General features: G+C 37.1%; 1 protein-coding gene across 3 annotated transcripts in view; it reads right to left on the bottom strand.

The window, feature by feature from the left end:
- Window positions 1–23,292, bottom strand: part of SEMA3A (semaphorin 3A) — a 328,521-nt gene that overhangs the window by 233,645 nt on the left and 71,584 nt on the right. For 2 of the 3 annotated variants that reach the window (XM_050713415.1, XM_035549396.2), the window contains exons 2-3: window positions 15,255–15,369; window positions 4,539–4,609 (exon numbers count right to left, since the gene is read on the bottom strand). The gene's annotated coding sequence lies outside the window, so the exon portion shown is untranslated. Of the gene's footprint in view, window positions 1–4,538; window positions 4,610–14,017; window positions 14,086–15,254; window positions 15,370–23,292 lie in introns of those variants that run through there. The other variant, XM_035549395.2, reaches the window with a different exon arrangement.

Here is a 23,292-nt window from a genome sequence, read left to right as displayed (position 1 = left end):
TCTGACTATTGACAGATTTTATAATCACATCATGATGCTGTACTCCATCTTTCTGGAGTACAATCCTGCCAAGAAAAAAAAATAAAGATTTATCTGCATAAAACACAGACTTTATATTCTAACATTTGTAACATGACAAATTATCCATTACAGATTTATAGGACAATATTAGTCTGCAAGACTGAAAAAGTGCAACTACTGCTTAGAATAGTTTGAAAGAAATTAGAATTACTGAAGTTCAATGTATATCTCAGTGCTTGAGATTATGTTTAGAATTGCATTAAGCAGAACAGGAAGTAAATGATGGAGAAATATCTATGTTATATTTTTGTTCTTTCAATAAATCATGAATATATCCAAAAATATGAATACAGAGAACAGAAGGAGAAACACAGTATCTACTATGTTGCTGTCATGACTGACATTTTAATTGGCTCACAAGCGTATGGGGACTGCAGTATGTTTAGACTTAATTTCCACATGTACAATACAGCCATTACAAGTCTTTTCTGCATCTGGGAATTAGCTTATAGCATTGCAACTGTTGCTCATCTGGTCTTCTGTTGTCTTTGCCATGAACATGAGTCTTGACAGAAAATGCAGCTGGACAGAATAGCTAGCAGATATTATTGTAGTCCCCCTAGGTATACTAGTTGAGAATATATCTCTAAGCAGAAAGAAGTTCAAACCATGGCATTTAGGTTTGGAGCTAAATAAAATAGAAATTGGAGACTTTGAGTACAGCTTCTTGTGTTGAGATGGGAAAAGCAGTGGTGCAAAAGGTATGGTAGGTACAGCAGCACGTACAAACAATTGCCAGCACTAGAAGTCATCAACCTAGGATTGCTGTTTTGCACCACGATTTTCAGGGCACATACAAACAAAGGACATCTGCATGATAGCTGGTTGGGAGTTCTCCAACATGTTCTTTTTCTGTCCAAAAATTATATTTGTCAGAATATTTTTTCCCTAGTGAAAACTAACAATTTTCAATAACATTTTTATTTGAAACCTTTTGCAGACAGATCCTTCATGGAATATCCCAACTGCCTTGACTCTACTTTTACTTAGACAAAACATGACAGCATGGAATTTATGCACAAATGTTATGTATGGTCCAGTGAAAATAATTTGAATGCGTGGAACAACCACCATAAAGACTGTGTCTCTCCAAGGATGTCTCCAAGCACAAAAAGTACCATCCTTGGAGATGCTTCACAGACAGAACTTTCCCCCATTTCCTTCTTGAGGGATTACCTTGAACCAAAGAAAGAAAGAAAGAAAAAAAACCTGCAGTCAGCCTCCTACGTCTTTTGAGATTCTGAATCATTCTCTATAGAAACTTCATTCCTTTATCCCAACCAAGCCAGCCAGAGTCTGGCCCAATGTTTAAGTATTTTCACAAAACTAAACAGTTGCAACAAAAGCAATGAAAAGAGACTGGTTTTATCCTAGGATTTGCCTGAGACACAAGAGTAAAAAGGTTTTGTTTTGCTTTTTAACTACAGGTGAGAGTTATAACTACTGATCTATTCTTGAGCATCCACAACATATCAGCATTATTAGAAAAACGAGATTTTTTTTCCTACCCTGTTTTTTTCTTTATACAATTTATTAACATGATGAAGAAAATAAAACAAATTCCCCAACCCTGAAATCTTTTGGAAACCAGAGTTTTAATTTTTCAGCCAGCCCTCATCCACATGGAGGCCAAATGCTTTTGTCATATTATTAATTCAGTCTGCACAAGAGGTTGCGGTTCTCCTGCTAAAGGAACTCTGCTATGAAATGCAGTGCCAGGAAATCTGACGAGTACCCTCCCTCCCAGTACAGTATTTTGGAGAGAGGAAGCACAGAGCAGAAGGCAGACTCTCTGTGGGTTTTGGGGGATGGTTTACATAGCACTTACACTTTGTGGTGTGGTTGGAAGGGGGAGAAAGCCAGAACATTTCAACAGCCCTTTCTCTCTGTCTCCTGTAGCTTATAAAGGACAAAGACAAACCTAGCAAAGCAGGAGAAACCAATGTCCTTGCTTCTATGGCTTTTCTACCATTTTGAACAAGTTCTAGTAGCAAATTCTCGTAGATCATACATTAAAGCCAGTGTTTGGGAACATATATAAGAAAGTTTTGGGGAGTACAGTAAAAATCCAATATTTCATGAATGCTCAGTTTCAGATGTTGTTTTAAACCACATTCAACTATATGAAATGTTTTTGTTGTTGTCGTTTTCTTTCTTTCATTTTTTTTTCCCCTATTCCTTTTAAAAATACCTGAGGACTATTTGTAATACTTCTTTCACATTTCAGGTAAATATATTAATAGTCATGTTGGCTACTGGGAACACAAGCATCAGATCTTGGGAAGATGATTGAAGCCCTAATAAATTTGAAACCGTTTTCAATTAGTACACAGGAAATTTACTTTGTGAGCCATGACTTGTTTTATTAGTGCCCCGGAGGGCAATTTAGATTGGAAAAATCAGGAGATCATTGCATGCCAAAAAAAGAAAACAGACACTTAGCTTTCATCTATAGTCTGGGATACAGCCATGAAAATGGGACTAAAATATTACTTAGTATCAAAAAATATTTATCTTTATACATTGGGGTCAGTCATAGTTCCAGACTGTTGAGAATAACATTCATCCCATCCTGAAGCATGTAGTTAACTTGGAATTTCGCCACTTGCTGTTTTTACTCTTAAATGAACCCTAAGTAAAACCCTTATTTTGCATTTCTAATAGGTACAATTAAGATACGGGAACAGGTGCTCAAGAAAGCAGGAGTCTAAATTTTATCATATCTTTAGAACTTCAGTCACCTGAGTTTTCTGTTGGGTCATATCAGATACCCCATACTCTATTTTCCTTCTCTTATTGCTCAGGTTCTCAGCGACGAATAAAAAAAAAAAAGACATCAAAAGGACAGAGTACAGAGGGAGGGGCTCCTACCAATGCATAACACCTTCTAAAAATATGAACAGCAAGATCAACTTCTATGATTCTAAAATTTGTTTTGCCAATTGTAGTCTTGTCAGTAAGGTGAAGGACAGGATACACTCAATGAAACAATTCTTAATATTTCTTTGCCTGAGGTACACAAGCATCACCTGCAACAGTGTTCCTTGCATGTTAACCTGCCTTGACCTCATCCACCTGAATAAGGGCCTCTTGCAGTGCGGTCTATAATTTTTCAATACTTTTTAATCATAGACACTTTAGTGTCTTTCACACTTCAGCAAGCTCCTTCAAATGATGCCAAGCTCAGTTAGATTCAGCAGCACTAGACCATGTCTTAAACACTAAAGGCTAAATTATCATAGCTATTTCTTGGCTGTGCAAGGGAGTGAGAAATCTCCCCTCTTTTTTCTCCCTGTGCGACTGTAACTCCAGGGGAAAAGGACAGGAATATGAGAAAATCTTTGTGCACTTTGCTCCATGTGCAGCAGCAGCTGATACATAGAGCGAGAAACAAAATTCTTCAAGAAAGGAAGTGCTTTAGGCCTTTCGTCAAAGCATGTATTGCAAGGATGTGACTCCAAACAAATATTCATATCATCTAGCTTTAGGTTTCGTTTGCATAGTGAGTGCACTGCAGTTAGGTAAATGAGGCTGCTCTAGAAAATATCTCAGAGTATCTAAATGAAACTAGTACTGAAAGCCTACCTTTGTGAGAAGAACCTATGTGATTAGTGATCGTAAGTACTTTAGGGTCTACACAAGTAAAAATTACCACACAATTGGCCACAATTCCTATAACAATGGGAATATTAAAAATTCCAATGGCACTCAGTAATGAATCTCCAGGTAAATACAGGTTTTGTGAGAGTATTAAAAGGCTTATGGTTTTCCTTTCCTATTTGAAGTTTCCACCTTCAAAGTTTTTGCTTCTCAAATGAATCATAAGTGTGGTATCTGAGTTCTTACACCTGAAATTATTTCAGACATGCAAATACCCATCCAAGAGCTTAACTTGCAAGAGCAAACTCTTGAAAATGTTGCTTCCTCTTGCACAAAAATTCTACTGGGTATGATAATAGTATTTTCACTGCAACTGCAGTTATAGACCGAAGCTGAAACGTACCTACTGTCCACACATCCACACTCTGGCCATGTCCTGACCCTGAGGCAGAAGTCTCATAGCCTTTACTCCCAGTTTGCAAGAGGGAGGGACACTGGTATGCCTACCAACTGAAATTCCCCAAAGAAAAGCAAAGTATTCAGAAGTCATCCTGATCAGCCAGGTCTCACCTCAATAAGCAGGTATGATATTGTCAGGTCTTGTACAAGACCAGAACTGTAGGGCACATCACGGATTGCACCTATGCCTTAGTATAGGCATGGTGTCTATCTGTGTCCATCAAATCAGCTTTGTCTACATGGATGTATAGCTGAGGTTTTAACAGAAAACTAATCAAAACTAACATTCAAATCCTGTGCATAAATTTCAAAGTGTTAGAATCTTTAAGCAACATAACAATTTCACACAGAATGACTGTAACATAATTAAAAATGTTAAAAAAAAAAAAAAAGCTTACCTTACACAACAACAAGTGCTTAATGGTCAAAGTAAAATGATCTCGTTTGATTGATGTCTTCTTTGATACTCCTAAAGGAAAACAATTTTATATTTGAAAAATCCAACTAATTTACAGATAAAACATAAAGGTTTACCTATATGGTTTGAAAAATAAATAGGAACAACTACCAGAACATTGCTTTAAAGTATTCAAAGCCTTGACTATATAACAAGAACATTCTAAATTCAGTATGATTTAGGAAAGTGCATGGCAGGAGGCTTATGATGAAACACAGTTGTATTGCTCTTGTATAAAATATCAGTCTGCTGTAATGAAATGAAGTCATATTGGTTTGCAACTGCAGTTTGTTAGGATTGTCTCATTAATAGAAAAAAAAATACAGCCCTCCATATACATCAATTTTTATTGGAATGAAGTTACATCTCCTCATAAAGGAAAGCCTAGTCATAAGACATTGAATCAAATTGTTTTCAATTTTTGAAACATTATAGCATGCTTTGGCCCACTCAGTTAATCTTCAATAGGAAAAGGGGAGGGGGATAATAGTTATTTGGAGAGGGGACATTCCGTTTTGCAGGGCTGTAGGAATATCATATAGCACAGGTGTGGAGCATTGCGTGTACAACCCTATGGCAAAAAAGCAGCAAGAACGAACACACGCCAGGGAACCTGATCTGACATTAGCCAGAGTGCTGTAGCACAGGTGTCACGTTGCCCATGCCTAGAAGCTAGACATAAGAATTATGCATTTTTTGGCCTCACAGGTCTACTCAGACACATATGTGGGTATTCACAAAGGCTAACTGCAGCCAAGGAAAGTTGATCAGAAAGCCAGGCTCATAATGGAGTAGCTCAGATCACCTAACTTCAAACTCTAAAAGAGCCTCCCTCCCTTCTTTGGAAAAAACATTTCACCTTCCTACACTAACTTCAGACTGTATGAATTCCCTCTTCTCCGTCTATTCCCGCCCCCCCCATTCTTTCCTGAAAAGCTGCAGGAAAACAAGCTAAATGAAAAATATTTAAGACTTTCTACAACTCACTAATGAGAACACCGCTCACGTAAGTGGACCTTCCAGGCACTGGTGCATAACTTCCACTGGCAATATGACAAACTTACCACTGCCTGATATGTATCACATGAGTACAGACACCCTGGGCTGCACTTTCCTGCTCTGAGACCTTGAGTACACTCTTGCACCAAGAGGTGCTAAAGAGAAAAGGTGTTGGGGAGGGAAAGGGAAAAAGCTACATAAAGCCTTTTCAAAGCTCTCTCTATGTGGAATTCATCCATGAAAGATCAAGTCCAAATGGAACTAAAACCAGTTTTATCTGCAGTTGGTCCATTTTACCGAACATCTCAAATTTAAGATTTCTGTTTGGAACACATGTACTGTGATGGTTAACTCTGTTAAATTTCTTACAGCAGATGCTCTGGGATCCTACAGATTTGGAGAATACATATTGTATTTTTATATGTGCTTTCACAATACCTAACATTCCTTGGCAGATCAGTTAGTAACATTCTCACGTAAAATTATGCTTTGTCTTGCTTGTTACATGTGAGTATAACTATAGAAAAGCAAAAACAGGTTCTGTATTTGGATCATGATTTACAGCTCTATTGAGGTGCTCAGGCCTTGTTAAGTGATTGACACAGGATGAACAGTGCCCTTTTTTGTTGTTTTTGAAATAAGACAATGGTAAATGAGATTACAGGCTTCTTTCCTTATAGAAATGTATTATAAAAAGTTTGCTGAATGACAGTCTACCCTGCAATTTTAAAAAGATGCAGACAAAACCCCATTCAGTGGAAGAAACCAGTATTGTGAACTTTCCCACATCACCTCTCAAACTTAAGACAACACGCACCATTAAAGTAATTAGAAAAAAATAAGTTTTAATACCTCAGAAATACAAGTGTTGATCTTCTGTAACCTAAACTGTCAGTGACTTAAGATTAAATACATTACTTTATCAGCTAAAGAGGACAATGTTTGTAAGGTTTTCCCTTAACCTTCCCGCCCCTAAATGATACAATAGCTGCTGTCTGATTTGCTGTCTAGGGATACACTTTGAGGGTTGGAACTAGATGATCTTTAAGGTTCCTTCCAACCCAAGCCCTTCTATGATTCTTCCCCAACCCTGCTACTGTTCTTGTCAGGCTAAAGGCAAAATTCAGACCTTACCCTCTCTTGTGTTAAAATCTGAACAAATTCCAGGGAAGTAATTAGAAGACACGTGCATCGCTTCAAGGAGCTATGAAAGCAAGAATTAAACTTGGTGTACACTCAGAGCTAGGTTGAACAACACCAACATAAACCATAATAAAAGTAAACAGAGGAAGAATTCAGAAAAGGTACTTCTATGTATTCTATCTTTTCTTAATCTGATCCTAATCGATTATTTGGGAAAATAACTGTGAGTGTCCTAAGAGTACAAAACAAATTATTGTTCCAGTTCCCCTAAAGCCTTAGTAATCATTAAACTAGCCCTGTGAACGTCTTACTAAGCCAGTCCTCTCTGGACTATAAATTAAATAAATCTGATTTTTAGAACATTTTCAATCTGATATTTTCTCTATTTCCTGTGAAACATATGCATACCACTAAACTATTGCCTTTAATGTACAACAGCTGAAGAAAACATTCTTAGTTATGGGAGAATTAGAGTGATATTAACATATTGTTATCAAAATGCATCTGTTGAAGTTCTATCAACACTTTCTAGAGATACAGAAACAACTGTATTTTTGTAGTTTTATCATCTGCACAGAACAGCATTCTGCATGGAAGTTTCTAATTAAAATTCTGTTAAAGAGGCTAAGCTGTTTAGCATCAGATGTAGAAAAGATACAGAGTTTTTCTCTAAGCTACAAAAATATGAATTAAATGATTTAATGTCAAAGTTTTGGTTTTGCTTTTTTAAGCTTACTTTCTTGCATTGTAGAACATACACAGAAAAAAAAGGGGGAGGGGGGGGTGGAATCAGCTTTTAAGATTCTCAGGAGGGGCATCAAAAGTTTAAGCACCCAAAGTTATTAATCCCTTCTGAAACTCCTACTGCAGGTGCACGCTTTTTTTTTTCCTCTTTTTTTTTTTTTTTCTTATGCGCATGAAGTCTATTCCAAACCTTGCAGTCATAAGCAGAACAAGCATCACAGATTTTAAACATTTCACTGGTCTGCTTCTCTAGGCAAAAATGGACAGACAGCATTCTTGTACCTCCTTCAGACATTTTCCTTATACAAATGTTTTATGGCTCAAACCCAGAGTCTCAAAGACTGATTGACCAACCCACCCACATGCACATATACATACACACATGCAGAAAAGAAAACTAATCTTCTTTACTAAACAACTTGTAGGATCCTTACTGCTTTTTCTTTTAGTCTGCTCCTACTACTTCAGGACCAATCACAGGAGCCAAACTACCTCCTACTGATTTTTACAGCTGAGGTTTCTCAATCCTTTATAGGCACCATTTGACCTCTTTCCAGCTGGCTCTGATAATCGAATATGGGCAGTAGAGTCTAGCCCCACCTTCTTGCTCCCTGAACAACTGCTATAGGACTGAAAGGCACAGACCACCCTGTTAAGTGTTCTATTATTGAAACAGAAAAAAATATTAATAAGAAAATCTACTCATTTTATTATTTCTTACAAGACAAAAGGAAAGAAGGGAGCAGAAAGGGTGCCTTATGTGGATATGATTAGCTTGTATTCACTTGAAAGTCCTATTTAGAAACAGAACTTTGAACTATGAGCTTTTGAAGACATATAGCAATTTTAAAAGAAACAGATATTTTATGAACACTTTTTTACGTACATTTTGTCTTTGGAAAACTCCACATATGAAGTGTTAGTCTGGGGAGCTATTTTGTTTAATGGACCTACATAGATTTGAAATAAATTCAGATCAAGCAACTCTCCCATGTTTAAGTTTTTGTTGTTGATGTTGCTTTTGTTTTAACTGCATGCTCATTATATTTTATATGCAATACATGATTAAAAAAAAAAAAGTCTTAGTGATAGGTAAGAAAAGATCTCATGAGCTCATACTGTCTGAACTACTGAGCTGAAGATGAGAGAGGATCCTCTGGAAGGAAGGCTTTTATTTCCTTGGGATGAGGATGTCTATATTCATGCCACCAGCTGAGAGTGGTTTCCTGAGGTGAGGGAAGTGAAAAAAAGGGAGGCTAAGTCTGTGGCATGGGCAGACACTCCTGAGAAAAGCAGGTAGCAAACACAGAAAGCAATGGAAAAGGAGGTTGTTCCAGCTAACATAGGAATCCCAGTGCTTACTGGGAGCAGAAACTTGATCTGAAAGATACAGTGGGAAGGGGGGAGAATTCAAATGACCTTATTTTAATTTAATTCACTTAAGATCTCTGAGCTTTGTCTGGGTTTGGAGGTTTTTTTGTTTTTTTTTTTTTTGTTGTTTTTTTAATTCACTCTAAGAAAAGGCTTGGACAGGCTCATCACAAAACTATGCCTGACTTAAGAGTCCTATCACATCTCATCAAGTATACAAAGCTACATCTGTGAATCAATACATTATCAGAAAGATATTTGTCGCTGACATTAAATGTCAATATTTGCATAAGAAGGTAGTCCTAAAAGGTGATGATTTGCTTTGCCCCATTGCTAAGACTGTTTATCACAAATTCTTGAGATAAAGCAGAAGCGGGATGTAGATGCTATGTAAAACATGCTTTTATGTTCTGCAGAGATAAATTTTATCTCAGACATAATAATTGTATGATGAGTGATAACATTTGAGAGAACAGCATTCTTTTAGTGGAGAAATGGTATAAGCTACTGTATATATAATTTTTACTTCCCAATCATCTCCAAAGGTGCATTTGTGCAAATGTGACTTTTCAAAATTCGACCCACATACAGTCAAAGCTTCTGCTTGTGTTTGGATGAAGTACATCCAATTCTTGTCAGTTGGGTTTAATTGTCTCCAGTTGTCACAAACATTATCAGAAGCTATATTACACATATTATTGTGTGTGCTTAACATTTTGGAATACCACCAACAGGGAAAGAGATGTAGCAACATTTCACTGTCTTTGAAATTATTAGTGAAAATGAACACAGACATTTTCAGTACTGGACTTATTAATGAAAGCCTTTCCTGGCTGGTACATATAAGGGCAAACACATTATTCCCAATGAGAAACAGCTTTGGAAAAGTGAAGGGGAAAACCTAATGGGTGGTCTTCTAAGAAAATAAAATCAGAGTTTTACATGCGAGTGGCATTAGAAAAAAAAAAAAAAAAAGTAACTGAGGGCGACCTTTGGGGTCCAAAGGCATGAGAGTAAAGATGCTGAGTTTGAGTCCAATGGGACATATATTGTGTTCTCCCCAGGCTGATGTGGGAAAATACTGTAAATTTCTGAAATCCGCTCTGATGCAAACATAATGATAACAAGTTTTGTTCCCTGTACTGGCTGAAGCAAGAATCTATGAAGGTGGGGAACAACTGAAAGATTCTTGTATCAGCAAATACTAAATTAAATGTAATAGGTTTTGGAACATGCTTTTACCCTTGAAAAGAGGTCTCCAAGATATTTGATATTAAATCATTCTGGCATTAACAGGAGCCCAGACCTACACTTGATCATTTTAGTACTTTGCATTATCAGGTATCCTTTGTCTGTTCCATATTTTAAAATTATTTTCTTTTGTCTTCTTTCATCTATGTACCACTGTCTTTGTCTGTATCTTTCCTATACATACATATATATATATATATATATCCATTTCAGATGGTTTTAAGATGTAGAGATTACATTTTCTGCTATTTGGGAGAGAAATAATGGCATGAATGACAGAGTTATCTTGTCATCCCAGTATGAATTTCACTCTATTTGAATACCCTGGCAAATACTGTAATTTGGAAGAAAAAAATAGTAAAAACCTTCTGCTAGTGCATACTGCAGATTTTAACAATAGAGACTAGTTTCTCAACTGATATCTTTTATTGGCTCTACTCAGGTCTTTTAACATTTTTTTTATTCTGTAATTAGACAAATCATTTATCATTATAAATATTCTGTTTGATCTCTTTTGGTTTATGCCTTCCCAACAAAATTCCATGAAATGGAGTAGCTACATTTCTTCCATATGCAAAATTGTTTATGACATTTCTGATCACCATGTGATTAAGGTTCCAGGATGAGTGACGGAGATGCAGTAGCAGATATAACTGTAGATTAACATAAGGTAATTCTATAAGGTATTTGACTTTAAGCAAAGGCCGTGAATGAATCCATCTCCCATGCCTCCTACTCTCGTTGAACTTCCTCTAGGCCCATCTAAATAGACTGTCGCATAAACATCACTACATAACTTTGGCATTAATGTAAAATTACTAATTGACTGCTCTGTTCTCACTGATGAGCAAAAGGTTCTCTCACCTTCCTTTTGTTTATTAAGTCAGCTTTCCTGCAGATAGATGTCACAGGACATGCAATTTCCTTCTGTGAAGGTCATTAAATGTGAGAAATACATAAGCACAGTTTGCTTCCTCCCTGAGGCAGGGATCCAGAAATTTTACACGGAAGTCTCTTATGTAATACTTCTTGCCAGCTAGTTTGGCAGGTCCAGCCAGCACCAGTAGCATAAACTGACTTGGTGAGATATACCTTTGAAAGTGATTCATTACAACCGTGTAAACAAAGACCAACAGTGGGGAAAAGATCGACTATTTTAAGGTCTTCAATGAGTGGTTTGTTTGTTTGTTTGTTTGTTTGTTTTTAATTCAGTAAAATATTCTGCTACCAAGCTCTGTCATACCCTGCACATTAGAACACCTAATTGGTGTTCAATAACCTTGACCTTCATTGAAATGCAGTAATAAAGACTCCAGGCCATCTGAAAACATCGTCTTAAATAACCTAGCAATATACACTTGAAGTCAGTGGAAATCTTGTCATTGACTTTAGTGCAAACCTTTCAAGACCTTCTGTTTTGACTCAAGTGATATTGTGCTTATAAACACACCCTTTGGAGAAAGAAATATGAAGACTCACCTAAAAGCTTACAGCTTTGAACACAACCCGTATCTATATCAAGGAAAAGTGATCTCCTGGTGATTATTCAGTAGTTGATGTTAATTAGATAGTCTCCACTGAATTACAGTAGTGAAACTGTTCATACTATCTTCACTATATCTCTTGACTACAGCTGGTATTTTATAGGAAATTTTATGAAATAGCCATGAAGTAGCAGTTCTTATTATCCATTAGAAATGTGTTGTTGAAGATTAACGTTCATTTAAAAAATAAATTTTGCTCTATTTATATACACTCATTTGTTGTACAGAAATAAAAATAAAAAAGAAAAAAGAAAAAAGACAATTTCCTTGATGTTTATTTAAAATTATTATTATTATTATTATTTATTATTATTATTAGGAGGACTTTTGTTCCTTCATAAGAAGTAAAACAGATTAAACCATTTCTCTGACATCATGAATAACTCTGATCCTCTGCACAGGAGAGGGTGATAAGGATTTCTATAATGACTGCTAAGAAACCAAATCATGTAGATGTATAGCTCTTAGAAAGCCTAATGGAAAAGAAAATATGAAAACAAGAAGTGTTATGCTTCACTGTAGAGCAAAATATCATCTTACAGGGAACTGTATTTCTTTTAGTAAAAAAAGAATAGAGTTTATTCTCTGATTGTGTTCTGTCATAAATCATATAGACAGATGTGTGCCTTAGTCACGCATCAAGGTCGATTACCATTGCTTTAGGTTTACACAACACAGGCTACGGATTAGACTTTTTTATAGTAACTTTTTTTTTTCATTTTATAGTAGAGAAAATGTAATACTGCATGCATTTTTCTTCGTTACAGCAGATCTGTACAATAAAAACAATATTTACATCATGCAATTTTCTGCTCTCATGAAGAAAAATCTAGTCATAGCTGCATCTGCTTGTTCTCTTTCTAAGAACACAGTTTGGGGGAAGTCCTTACACAGTTTAAGATAAAGTCTAAAAATTTTTGGTTGCATGTTCTGCTACCCACATGCCTATCTACTTTTTATGTTTTAAAAATTGGTTGATTAACAAAACCTTAGAATATATAAATAGATTAAAAGCATATTGAAAAACAAACAAACAAACAACAAAAAAAATCCACCAATTTAATAATTAAGCTCTGTTGAATTCCTGCAGACATGAGTCAAGGACTTTTAAATGACAGGGTGTGTATAATGTTTTTTAACTTCATTGTACCAGACCAGCCTGAACCAGATGTGGGGTTCTTCCTCACTATAGCTCTTTACCAAAGAAAACTCTGTAGGAGGAGGATATATAGGATATATACATCAGGGATAGTGATCTGACCTCAGCTATTATAGCTAGCCATAGTTGGCATCAAAAAGAGATCAACATGAGGTTGCTCAATATTTCTATTAGATAGAGTTCAGATTTGACATTAGTCATGGGTATAAAGTAAATTTTGACTCTGCTTTGGAATTCAAGCTCTCTTAGTTATCTGCCAGCTCCAATGAACTTACAAAAACAAGATTGTTATATTGCATAAAGGAGTGAACACATGGCTGCAACAAAGAAAAGCTAAGATTTGACGGAAGAACTGATAACAAAATGATCAGTGGGCACCAGTGTTTGAATTTTACTGAATTAAATTTATTTAAAACTGAAAGGCAAAGCGAATACATAATCTATGGACAATCTATTAGAATAACAGTCACATCATGTCATTTCTACATGTGAAATGTTTGACAAATGTTTCTCTTAGACAATCTACTGTTTCCTCATTTTGTCTTTCTTTTTGATAGGAAAGGCCAAAAGGATGCGTATTTGCCTGTGAAAATGTTAGACTGCTTCAAGTTTTGTAAAGAACAGTATTTCCAATGTCAACCCAAGAATGTTAAAAAAATAGTAAAACTTGAGTCAAAAACTGCTTTTGTCTCATCACAGTACAGTTCATAACAGTGGATCATGGTTCACTAGTATCTTAATAAAAATAATATCTCTAATATCTTAATAGCACTGCAGTTAGAAATTTGTGTCACACAGTGTTCTTAGCGCTCATACATTTCTTCTCCTATTCTGAATAGTAAAGGCCCAACTATTTCAAATACTTTTTTTGCTTAGAAAATATCAAAACAATTTGAAAAAAAAAAAGGTTTTGCAAAAAAAGACTTTTTTTTTTCCACAGTAATACATTTTTCCACATAGCTGTGATGTTTATGTTCACCCTGACTCACACTTAAAGGAAAGGAGGTGCTAATATCCATGATCAAATCAGTTCATAAATTTACTTCGTTGCCTAGTCCCACCATCAACACTTGTTTTTCCACTGAATTTGTTTCTCATTATTTCCTCTCTTCTACCTTACCCATAAGTGGTTTTAAAACTACACCAACAGAAAAATATTTGCAACAACACCCCCATGCAAAGAAGCATTGTAAAATCAAGGTGACTTACCTTTCAACAATTTTTTCTCTCAAAACAGAAAGGCTTCATGCTTTTTTGAGCAAGAATCTCTCCTCTGAGGCTCTTCTCTTCCCTTGCCTGTCTTACACTGTGGCTTTAATCTTTGCCATCATTATAATTTCCTTAACCAAGGACTATGATGTCACAACATTTTCATGTTATGAGGGACCTCTATGGGTTCTAGATATAATTACTGCTTTTCTGGGTGTAACTATGCAGTTGTCAAAGAAGAAGAGAGAACATAAAAATAAGGAAACAAACTACAATGTCTGGTTCTTGGCCCACTTGTTCTTTATGCTGATATTGTTTGAATACCAAACTCTCTGGCTTCTTAACCACTAACATACAGTAGCATTTTACTATCTCCTGAAGGAATCAGAAAGTAAACAGCTGATTGACTTAATTCACCTTTCCCTACTGAAACCTGTTATTGGTTGAAACACAAGAAGAACCGGTATTTCTACTGCATCTCCCTAACATGCTTAATCAACTTCTTTCCCCATTCACCAGAAATGGAATATTAAAATGAAGTGTAATGTAGGTCTGTGTGCTGACACACAGTAAATAATAACTGTTTTCTGACCTTTTTTTATGCAACAAATACACTTTTAGGGATAAATGACTTCTGGGGCTGAAAAGCCGCTGGCAAAATAGTCCAGCAATACAAGCACTGCACGAAGAAACATTTTTATTGTGAGCTTCACTATTGCAAGTGAGTTGGGTAATCTCTCTTACTTTGGATTTTTAAAATTAGCTTTCAGATGCTAATGTCATCTCAGCTGGGGCTGAGGTTTCCCAGAAGAAGAATCCTAACAAAATCAGCTTCTCAGTCTACTACACAAACTGTCAGAGCCAACTGATCAAGGCTGAAATCAAAGCTCAACACAGATCAGGAGAATTTAACCAAGAGGCACACTTCCTCAATGAATGCCACAGATGTTTATTTTCCCTACTGGAGTTCTCCACAACTCCCCAAAAGCCATAGGTAGGAAGATGGTTTGTTCAAGCAGCTGTGCAAACTGCTGCACTAAGACTGAATAATCCTTACTGACATGCTCTGGCAATGGATGGATCTGATGGCAGCCCTGTTTTTAGATAATCTTACATGCTGTCCTTCCCTCTCTGCACAGGCTGAGAACTACACACCTAGGTAATTTCTTTCTCTCCCCCACGGAAAAAGAAAAAAGAAAAAAAAAAAAAAAAGGAAGAGCATCTCTATGCACCTTACCCTGTAATATACACAGCTCAGTCTTGACAGCCACCTGTGGACTGGAAGTGAGTGTAGTCAGAGGGTGGATGCACCCTATGTGGCACAGGAAGGTGAAGAAATCCTCATCAGCAACCTGGAAATGAAGGTCAGATATTCAGATTTCAAGGAGCCCAGTGAAAAGATCTCAGTTTACTTGTGGTCCTTTGAGTCATGGGGCCTTAGAAGAACATTAAACTCTGAAGCAAGCTGTCAGTCAAGAGACATAACAGCAGCTGTATGTGGGCGCAACTACCTGTAAAATATTGAGATAAGACTATTGTTACTAAATGCAGACAACTACAATTCAGGTAGCTTGTTTGTGCCTGGAATGATTGCATTTGAAGTATAATGGAAGAAATAAGCATCAGTACCTAACGTCTGCCTGTTGTGTAAGTGCTGTTTTTATTGCTTTAGCTCACAGGCCAGTAGGAGTTTGTTGGTCTAACAGCTGGAAATAAACCCCAGGAAATCTAAATCTTTACTGAAATATTTGAATATTGTGGCTCTTTTTTTTTTTTTTTTTTTTTTTGAGTGTTTTCAGCTCTATGACTTAAAATATAGAGGGTGAGTGCAGTGAAGCACCCTACTCCCACTCAGACACTCCTAAAATTTATGTTTGTGTTCAGTTTCTCCAAGGTCGCTCTGGATCGGTGTCACTGCAGCATAGCTGTGCCAGCTACACAAGCTGAGAATGTGTCCTTCTCTCACTCAGTTGCAGACCCCTCAGAATATGTAGTAACCACTTGATGGAGAGGAACACACTGTCCAACACAGAAGTTCCTTCAAAAAATATTACAGACCTTCACTTCAAGCCTTTGAGCCTTCAGACTTTCTGACGTACTAAAACAAATCTTCCCTGAGACCCTGTCCTACCAGTTCTAAGCAAGAACATTTTGCAGGATGCAACATGCCATATTATATAATTTAATTTATTTGTAAAAATATCCTGCAATAAAATAATGAACATCTTTTATTTATTTATTGATAACATGCTGATACTATACGAAAGAATTACTTCTATTCCCAGGCCAGACCAGTATTTCCTACTCCTCATGCAACAGACCCATATGAAACATATGCTTTGTGATGCATGTCACAAAGCACTGAACCTTCAACTTAGCCTAATATAGATGCCCTTGTCTTCCAAAGAAATTTCTGTATCCAGTGAACAGACACAGACACTTACTCCGTCCACCTCAACCCCCTTCTAGAGGTAACTGTCTCTTATTATCAGAAGGCTCCTGCAAGAAATGTTCTTCTTTCTTCACTGTCTCCATGAAATGCCTGAAGGAGGGGATGACTTCATCTCTGGCTTTTCTAACTTATTCTTCCCCACATTCCTCTTCATATTGACATTATTTCTGGTGGGAATTCAATCAGGTAATGATGCAACATCCTTTCTGCACACAGTGATCTTTCATGAATTTAACCCATTGGATGTAGTATGTAACAGGGAAATAAAGTGTTTGGCCATTGCTTTTGTCTGCAGTTTTCCCCTGTATTTCCTAACTCTGTTCACTACATAAAAGCTTACTGGAGTGAATGTCATAAAAATTTAGATAATCTCCTTGCTCTGCTATATAGCTAGTACGCAAAGACAAACCTATAGAACTGAATCGCTTCTAAGTTATGCAAGAGGAAATCCATCTATTATGCACCAGTACATTTAGGCATGCCAAAACTAAAATTGGTATAAAACGAGTTACGAGACAAAAGCCAGAATCACCTTAGAAGATAAATGCATTGGAAGTGAAGGAAAGGTCACAAAGTTGGACTGTAAGTACTTATAAAAGTTAGATGCCGTAGGTTTTTTTTACTATTATTATTAAATAAGAGTCATGCATACTCAAGGCCTTATTGATCTTGGCAAAACAACAAAATTAATTTTTAAAAGTCAAGCCATTCTTGAAATTATCCCTGACCAGACTTTATAACAATATATGCCTATCTGTATTTTTATCAATATTTAAATCAATATCTATTTTTCCATGTTCCATTTAATTTATTTTCATGGCATGATCTTACTCTTATAGACACCCAGATTAAATATTTATTTTTTATTTACAGGTGCTCCCTCTATCTATTTCAAGGATTTTGAAGAAGTGTGTGTTTTTTTTTTTTTTTTTCCCCAGTTTTATAAACGTCACTGCCCTCTCTTGAAAATACCCATGCCAGTATTTGAAATTTTAAGTGAACACTAGGATAAAGCCAGTATAGAAGACACAATATAAAAAAAAAATAATAAAAAAGAGAGAGAAATTAATTTCTCACTTTGTGCTGAGGTATGTATTGATTAAATATTATATCTCTATATATTTATCTCAGATATATCACAGATAAGATAAAGTGTGGTAATTAGCAGGCATGGCTCCTGCTAATAAATATTATTTGCTGATGTTTTCAGACAGCAAGTTACTTCATTGCCCAGAACTCATAAAAAAATGCTGTTATGTATGCAAACAGTATTTTCTGAACTACTGGTCATACTGCTAATTAGTATTTCTTAATTGTTCCCTTGAAGCCTCCCATCTCTATGTTATTTCTTGTATTTAGATTTCTATATCTTTGGAGAAGAAACTGTCTTTTTCAAAGAATCACAGAATCATAAACTGGTTGAGGTTGGAAGGGACCTCTGGAGGTCATCTGGTCTAACCCCCTGCTCTGCAGGGACATCCAGAGCAGGTTGCCCAGTGCCATGTTGTAGTGGGTTTACGTGGCAAGGTTTTGGTATCGGGGGCTGCAGGGGTGGCTTCTGTGAGAAGAATCCAGAAGCTGCCCCATGCTAGATAAGGGCCAGTTTCAGCCAGCTCCAAAGGGACCTGTCACTGTCCAGAGCAAAGCCAGTGAATGACATTATTTGCACCTCTGTGACAGCATATTTAAGAAAGGGAAGAAACACTGCTGCACAACATCAGCTGGGAGAGTGAGGAGTGAGAACCAGCCCTGCAGCCACCAAGGTGAGTGCAGAAGGAGGGCAGGAGGTACCCCAGGCATAGAGCAGCAGTCCCCCTGCGGCCTGTGGAGAGGCCCCTGGCGGAGCAGGCTGTCCCCCTGCAGCCCATGGGTCCCACATGGAGCAGATCTCCACGCTGCAGCCTGTGGAGGAGTCCCCGGTGGAGCAGGTGGCTGTGGCCTGGAGGAGGCTGCGGCCCATGGAGAGCCCCCGCAGGAGCAGGCCCCAGGCCGGAGCTGCAGCCTGTGGAGAGGAGCCCATGCAGGAGCAGGGGACCTGGGGGGAGCTGCTGCCCGTGAGGGACCCGTGCTGGAGCAGTTTGCTCCCATGGTATGGAACCATGTTGGAGCAGTTCTTGAAGAGCTGCTGCCTGTGGGCAGCCCCCGCAGGCTCAGTTTGGGAAGGACGGCATCCTGTGGGAGGGACCCCACGTGGAGCAGGGGCAGGGAGTGACCAAGAAGGAGCTGCAGAGATAAAGTGCTGTAAACAGACCACAGCCCCTATACCCCCATTCCCCTGTGCCACTCAGGTGGAGGAGGTGGAAGAGGGTGGATGAGGGGAAGACGTTTTCAGTTTGTTTTTATTGTTTCTCAGTTCTCTAGCTTGTTAGTAATAGGCAATAAATTTCTCTAATTTCCTTACACTGAGTCTGTTTTGCCCATCATGATAATTGTTGAGTGATCTCCCTGTCCATATCTCAACTCTTGAGCCCCTTTTATGATATTTTATCCTCCTTTCCCTTTTAGGAGGGGGAATGAGAGAGTGGTTGTGGGTGGAGTTCAGCTGTCCAGCTGGGTAAAACCACCACGCAGATCCGGATGGTTTCTGAAGATCTACAGTGAGGAAGACTCCACAACATCTCTGGTCAAACTGTTGCAGTGCTTAGTCAGCCCCATAGTAAGGAAGTGCTTACAGACGTTTAGATTGAACCTCCTGTGTACCAGTTTGAGCCCATAGCCTCTTGTACTGTGACTGGACAACACTGAAAAGAGCCTGGCCACATATTCTTGGCACGTTCCCTTCAGGCATTTATAGACATTGATAAGATCCCCCTAAGCCTCCTGTTCTTCAGGCTGAATGGTCCCAATTCTTTCAGCATGTCTTCATAGGAGAGTTGCTTCAGTCCCCTGATCATCTTAGTGGCCTTATGTTGGACTCTTTCCAGTATGTCCATGTCTCCTGTACTGGAGGACCCGGAACTGGACACTTCAGGTATGGCCTTATCAGCACTGAGAAGAGGTGAAAGATCACCTCCACTAACTTGCTGACAATACTCTGCCTAATGCAATCAAGAATGCTGTTAACCTTCTTAGCAGCAAAGGCACATTGCTGACTCATGTTCAACTTGGTGCCCACCAGTACTCCTAAGTCCTTTTCTGAAGAGCTTGTGGCCCCAGCATGTACTGGTGCCTGGGGTTGTTCCACCCCAGGTGCAGGACTCTGCACTTCTCGTTAAACTTCATGAGATTTTTGTCAGCCCCTCTCTCCAGCCTGTTGAGGTATGGATGTCAGCACAGCCCTTTGGTGAGTGAGTCACACCCCCTACTTTATGTCATCTGTGAATTTACTGATGGTGCACTCTACCCCATCATCCAGATCATTAATGAAGATGTTAAACAGGACTGGACCTGGTACTGACCCCTAGGGTACCCTGCTCATTTTGCTCTGAGTTGGTGCAGTATCTACCATGTAATGGTCGTAATTTATGAATGATCCTGCTGAAATTATAATCTTAGTTCCTTTTAAATAGTTGTCTGTCCCCACAAAAAATAACCCTATGGAACAGTTCCAATGTTAATGTTGAGATTATAAAAACTTTTGCAATCATATTATTATACTCAACAATTTATAGTGTAAATCTAATATAATAGCTGTAAGTAAGGATATCCATCTACGCAGGCAGCATCTTTAATCTCAGAATCTGAAGACCAATGGACAACTCACACTACATGCTAAAATGTGCTGCTGTTGGCATGAGTAACATCCACTGGACTGACGGAGCATGGGATGTGCATAGTAGATATACACAGACATTTTATACTTACCAAAATAAAAAATATACTTATTAAAAAAAAAAAACAACTTCTGGGTTTTAAATTAAACATTTAGTCTAGGTTTTCTATAGGATCTCATGAGTCACTCCAAGGACCTTTGCAAGACATAAGCCTGCCACTGCAAACCACAAGTTGTCCTTTTGTCTTAGAGCAATTATAGTATTATTAGGTACTGTCATGTTATGTCACATGATTGTCATATACTTGAGGCCACTCCTGGATTTATACTATTATCCTTTAAAACTATTTTTTTTTCCCAGGAATTAACTACTACCTTTTATTGCAGCAGTAAATAATATAGCAAATGTGGCTTTTACTGTCTTTTTACTGACAGTGTCTAAGAATAAGCAAGGTTAAAGAACAATGCTAACAATATATTTTATCTCATGGCATATATGATATGGTTATATTTAATCTCAAGACTATAGACAATTTCTGTAATGTAATTAGGACTTGTTTTTCTTGGAGTTAAATACTCCCTCTGTAAAATGGGAATAAAATTATTAATCTTCTTTATGGTGCTGAAGAAAAGTAAACTCTGCTGTTGAGAAGGTAGGTATATTATCATCCTCCTCCTCTATAGTGGAATAAATCCTTATATATGTTAAAATGATTCTCCTTATATATTTTTCCCTCCATCAGCATTTAATAAAGTAGCCTCTGGACTCCAGACAAGAATATTTTTATAACTTCCAATGATATCTGGCTTTGTGCAACAACAACAAAGATCTTTACTGTCCCCATGAATAAACAAAAAATTAGATTATGTTTTGCATTCATCTATAAAACAAAAACAAACCAACAAACAAAAAACAAAGCTGGGGGGAAAAGGGGAGGAACTTGTAAGAAAAGCTTAGTCTTATTTCAAGAAATAAATATGTGTTTTAGGACCTAAAGATTTCAATTTTTTTTTTTGCCATACCTAGAAAGTATGCTCTGCATCATATTTCGTAACTAGCTTTTGTTCTGATATTTTTTTTCTCATTTTCAAAAAACTTTTCTCTGTAATGCCATGAACAATCTTAATTCATTTTACAATTTTGCTTCAGTGACTTTTTAGACTATTCTCATGGAATGATTTCTCCATCCCAATGGTACCTTAGCTGAGTGTTTTAAAGAGTTTCTTGAATTCAAATATAAAATGTAAATGAGACCCTTAACTAAATCACAGATGCAAATAACATCCAGATGGATCAGTACATGTATTTCATATACAGTCCCTATCTTTGTAATGGGTTAAATTAAAATTCTGGATCCAACATGCAGTAAGTGGAAGTTTTAGTCTCCTCAAATCCTTCTTTGGATCTGATCTGCATGGCTGATGTCCATCTCAAGTCAAAAAATCTGTTTGCCCAGAGGAAAAGGATTCCCACTGTAGTCACAAATACTTAAATGTTTCCATGGGTGACTTCGAAGCCAAAAGTTTGCACAGGCCAGAGAAGCAACCTTGTCAGAGGAAAAAAATATACAGATCCCATTCTTCAGTTGTTTCCTGAATAAAATATTTCAAACTGTGGTACGTCTGCACTGCATATGGAATGAGCATATGCATGTTTATGTGTGCATATTTACATGCGTATGTAGTTTTCAATTCTAATATATATATGAAAGAAGGATGTGAATGAAAATGTACAATTCTGACATCGCCGTAAGCAAGAAGAAATGACTACTTCAGGTTAAAATTAAATATACTTTCAATATTGTCAGAAAGATATATATTATACAAATCTAAAAGAATTTTATGTGTATGTACTTGCATGTTCATATAAAAGTATATTAAATCATGTTTATAACTTAATTGGTGGGAAAGGGATATTTTCTTTTAAATGCTGTGATAGTACTACATTCAGTAAAAGAAAGACTCAACAGTTTTACAGCCCCAGCAGTAGGCTCAACAACAGAAACAACAGGAGATGAATGGAAGTTACAATGACAGAAGAGCCAGACGCTTCTTGGTAGTAGTAAACAGCAAAGCAAGGGGCAAGCAACAGAAATTGCAGTTTAAGAGTCTCAGATTAAACTTTCAGGGGCAAAAAAAAACCCCTCGCCATAAGGTTAGTGTTGGCAACAGTCCCACTTTGAGCAGGAAGCTGGACTAGACACATCCAGAATTTCCTTCTAATTAGCATTTCTATGGTTCCATGAAATGTATTAAAAAACATTTGCCATGTATCACATCTTCCAAAACAAACAAACAAAACCCACCACCAAACAAAAACAACATAGCAAAGCAAACAAACAAAGCAGGAAACTAGTAGCAACACGCTGATATGATAATTCAGGTGGATTAGCAAGGTTTAGCTACTGATTTTAATTAGTAGAATAAAAGGTATTTTTATTTACATCACCAACACACACATCTTTGTGAAAGTATTCATGGGATTTCACTAATAATATATTTACAGAATTGGCTTGGAGCAATTTACGTTACCAAACTACCCCTTGGAACCTCAAAAATTTACTTTTTCTTTGATAACTATTGCAAGATAAAAAAGTGTTAGGTAGCTGTTAGGGATTATTATCTGTATGAGAACCTTGGATTCCACTGTATGGTTCCAGTAGTTAAGTGTTCCATTTCAAAGTGCAATATATTGTTAGTTTCTTTCATCAGTAAATATCTTTAATTGTAAGTATGTTAATAATGTTTTTGTGTGTAATGTTCATTTGACCCTGCAGGTTACCCTAGAAGTATCATTGCAAGAAGAATTGATAAATAGAATCTTAGTGTTCAGTGTAATGTCAAAATTGATTTTGCTTTTTCATTCACCATGTTCCCTACCAAAATGGAGAACAAGATAGATACTTGATAACAAATTTTTTTTTTTTGAAATCACTTGCAAACATTCCTAATACTCCATCATTTTCCTGTACAATTCTACACACTGTTGCATCCTTTCTTTCAAAAGAAAGAATGACCTTGTACTTGACGGTTGCAGGCTCAGACGTTCTGAGCCACTCCCAGAACTTCCCTCTTTCACTTACATTTGTATCAGAAGATTTCTAAATGTAA

This window comes from Cygnus atratus, chromosome 1 (assembly GCF_013377495.2).
Source record: "Cygnus atratus isolate AKBS03 ecotype Queensland, Australia chromosome 1, CAtr_DNAZoo_HiC_assembly, whole genome shotgun sequence".
Lineage (NCBI taxonomy): Eukaryota > Metazoa > Chordata > Aves > Anseriformes > Anatidae > Cygnus > Cygnus atratus.
The sequence above is the reverse complement of the archived record's forward strand: the minus strand, read 5'-3'. Positions and strand labels throughout refer to the sequence as shown.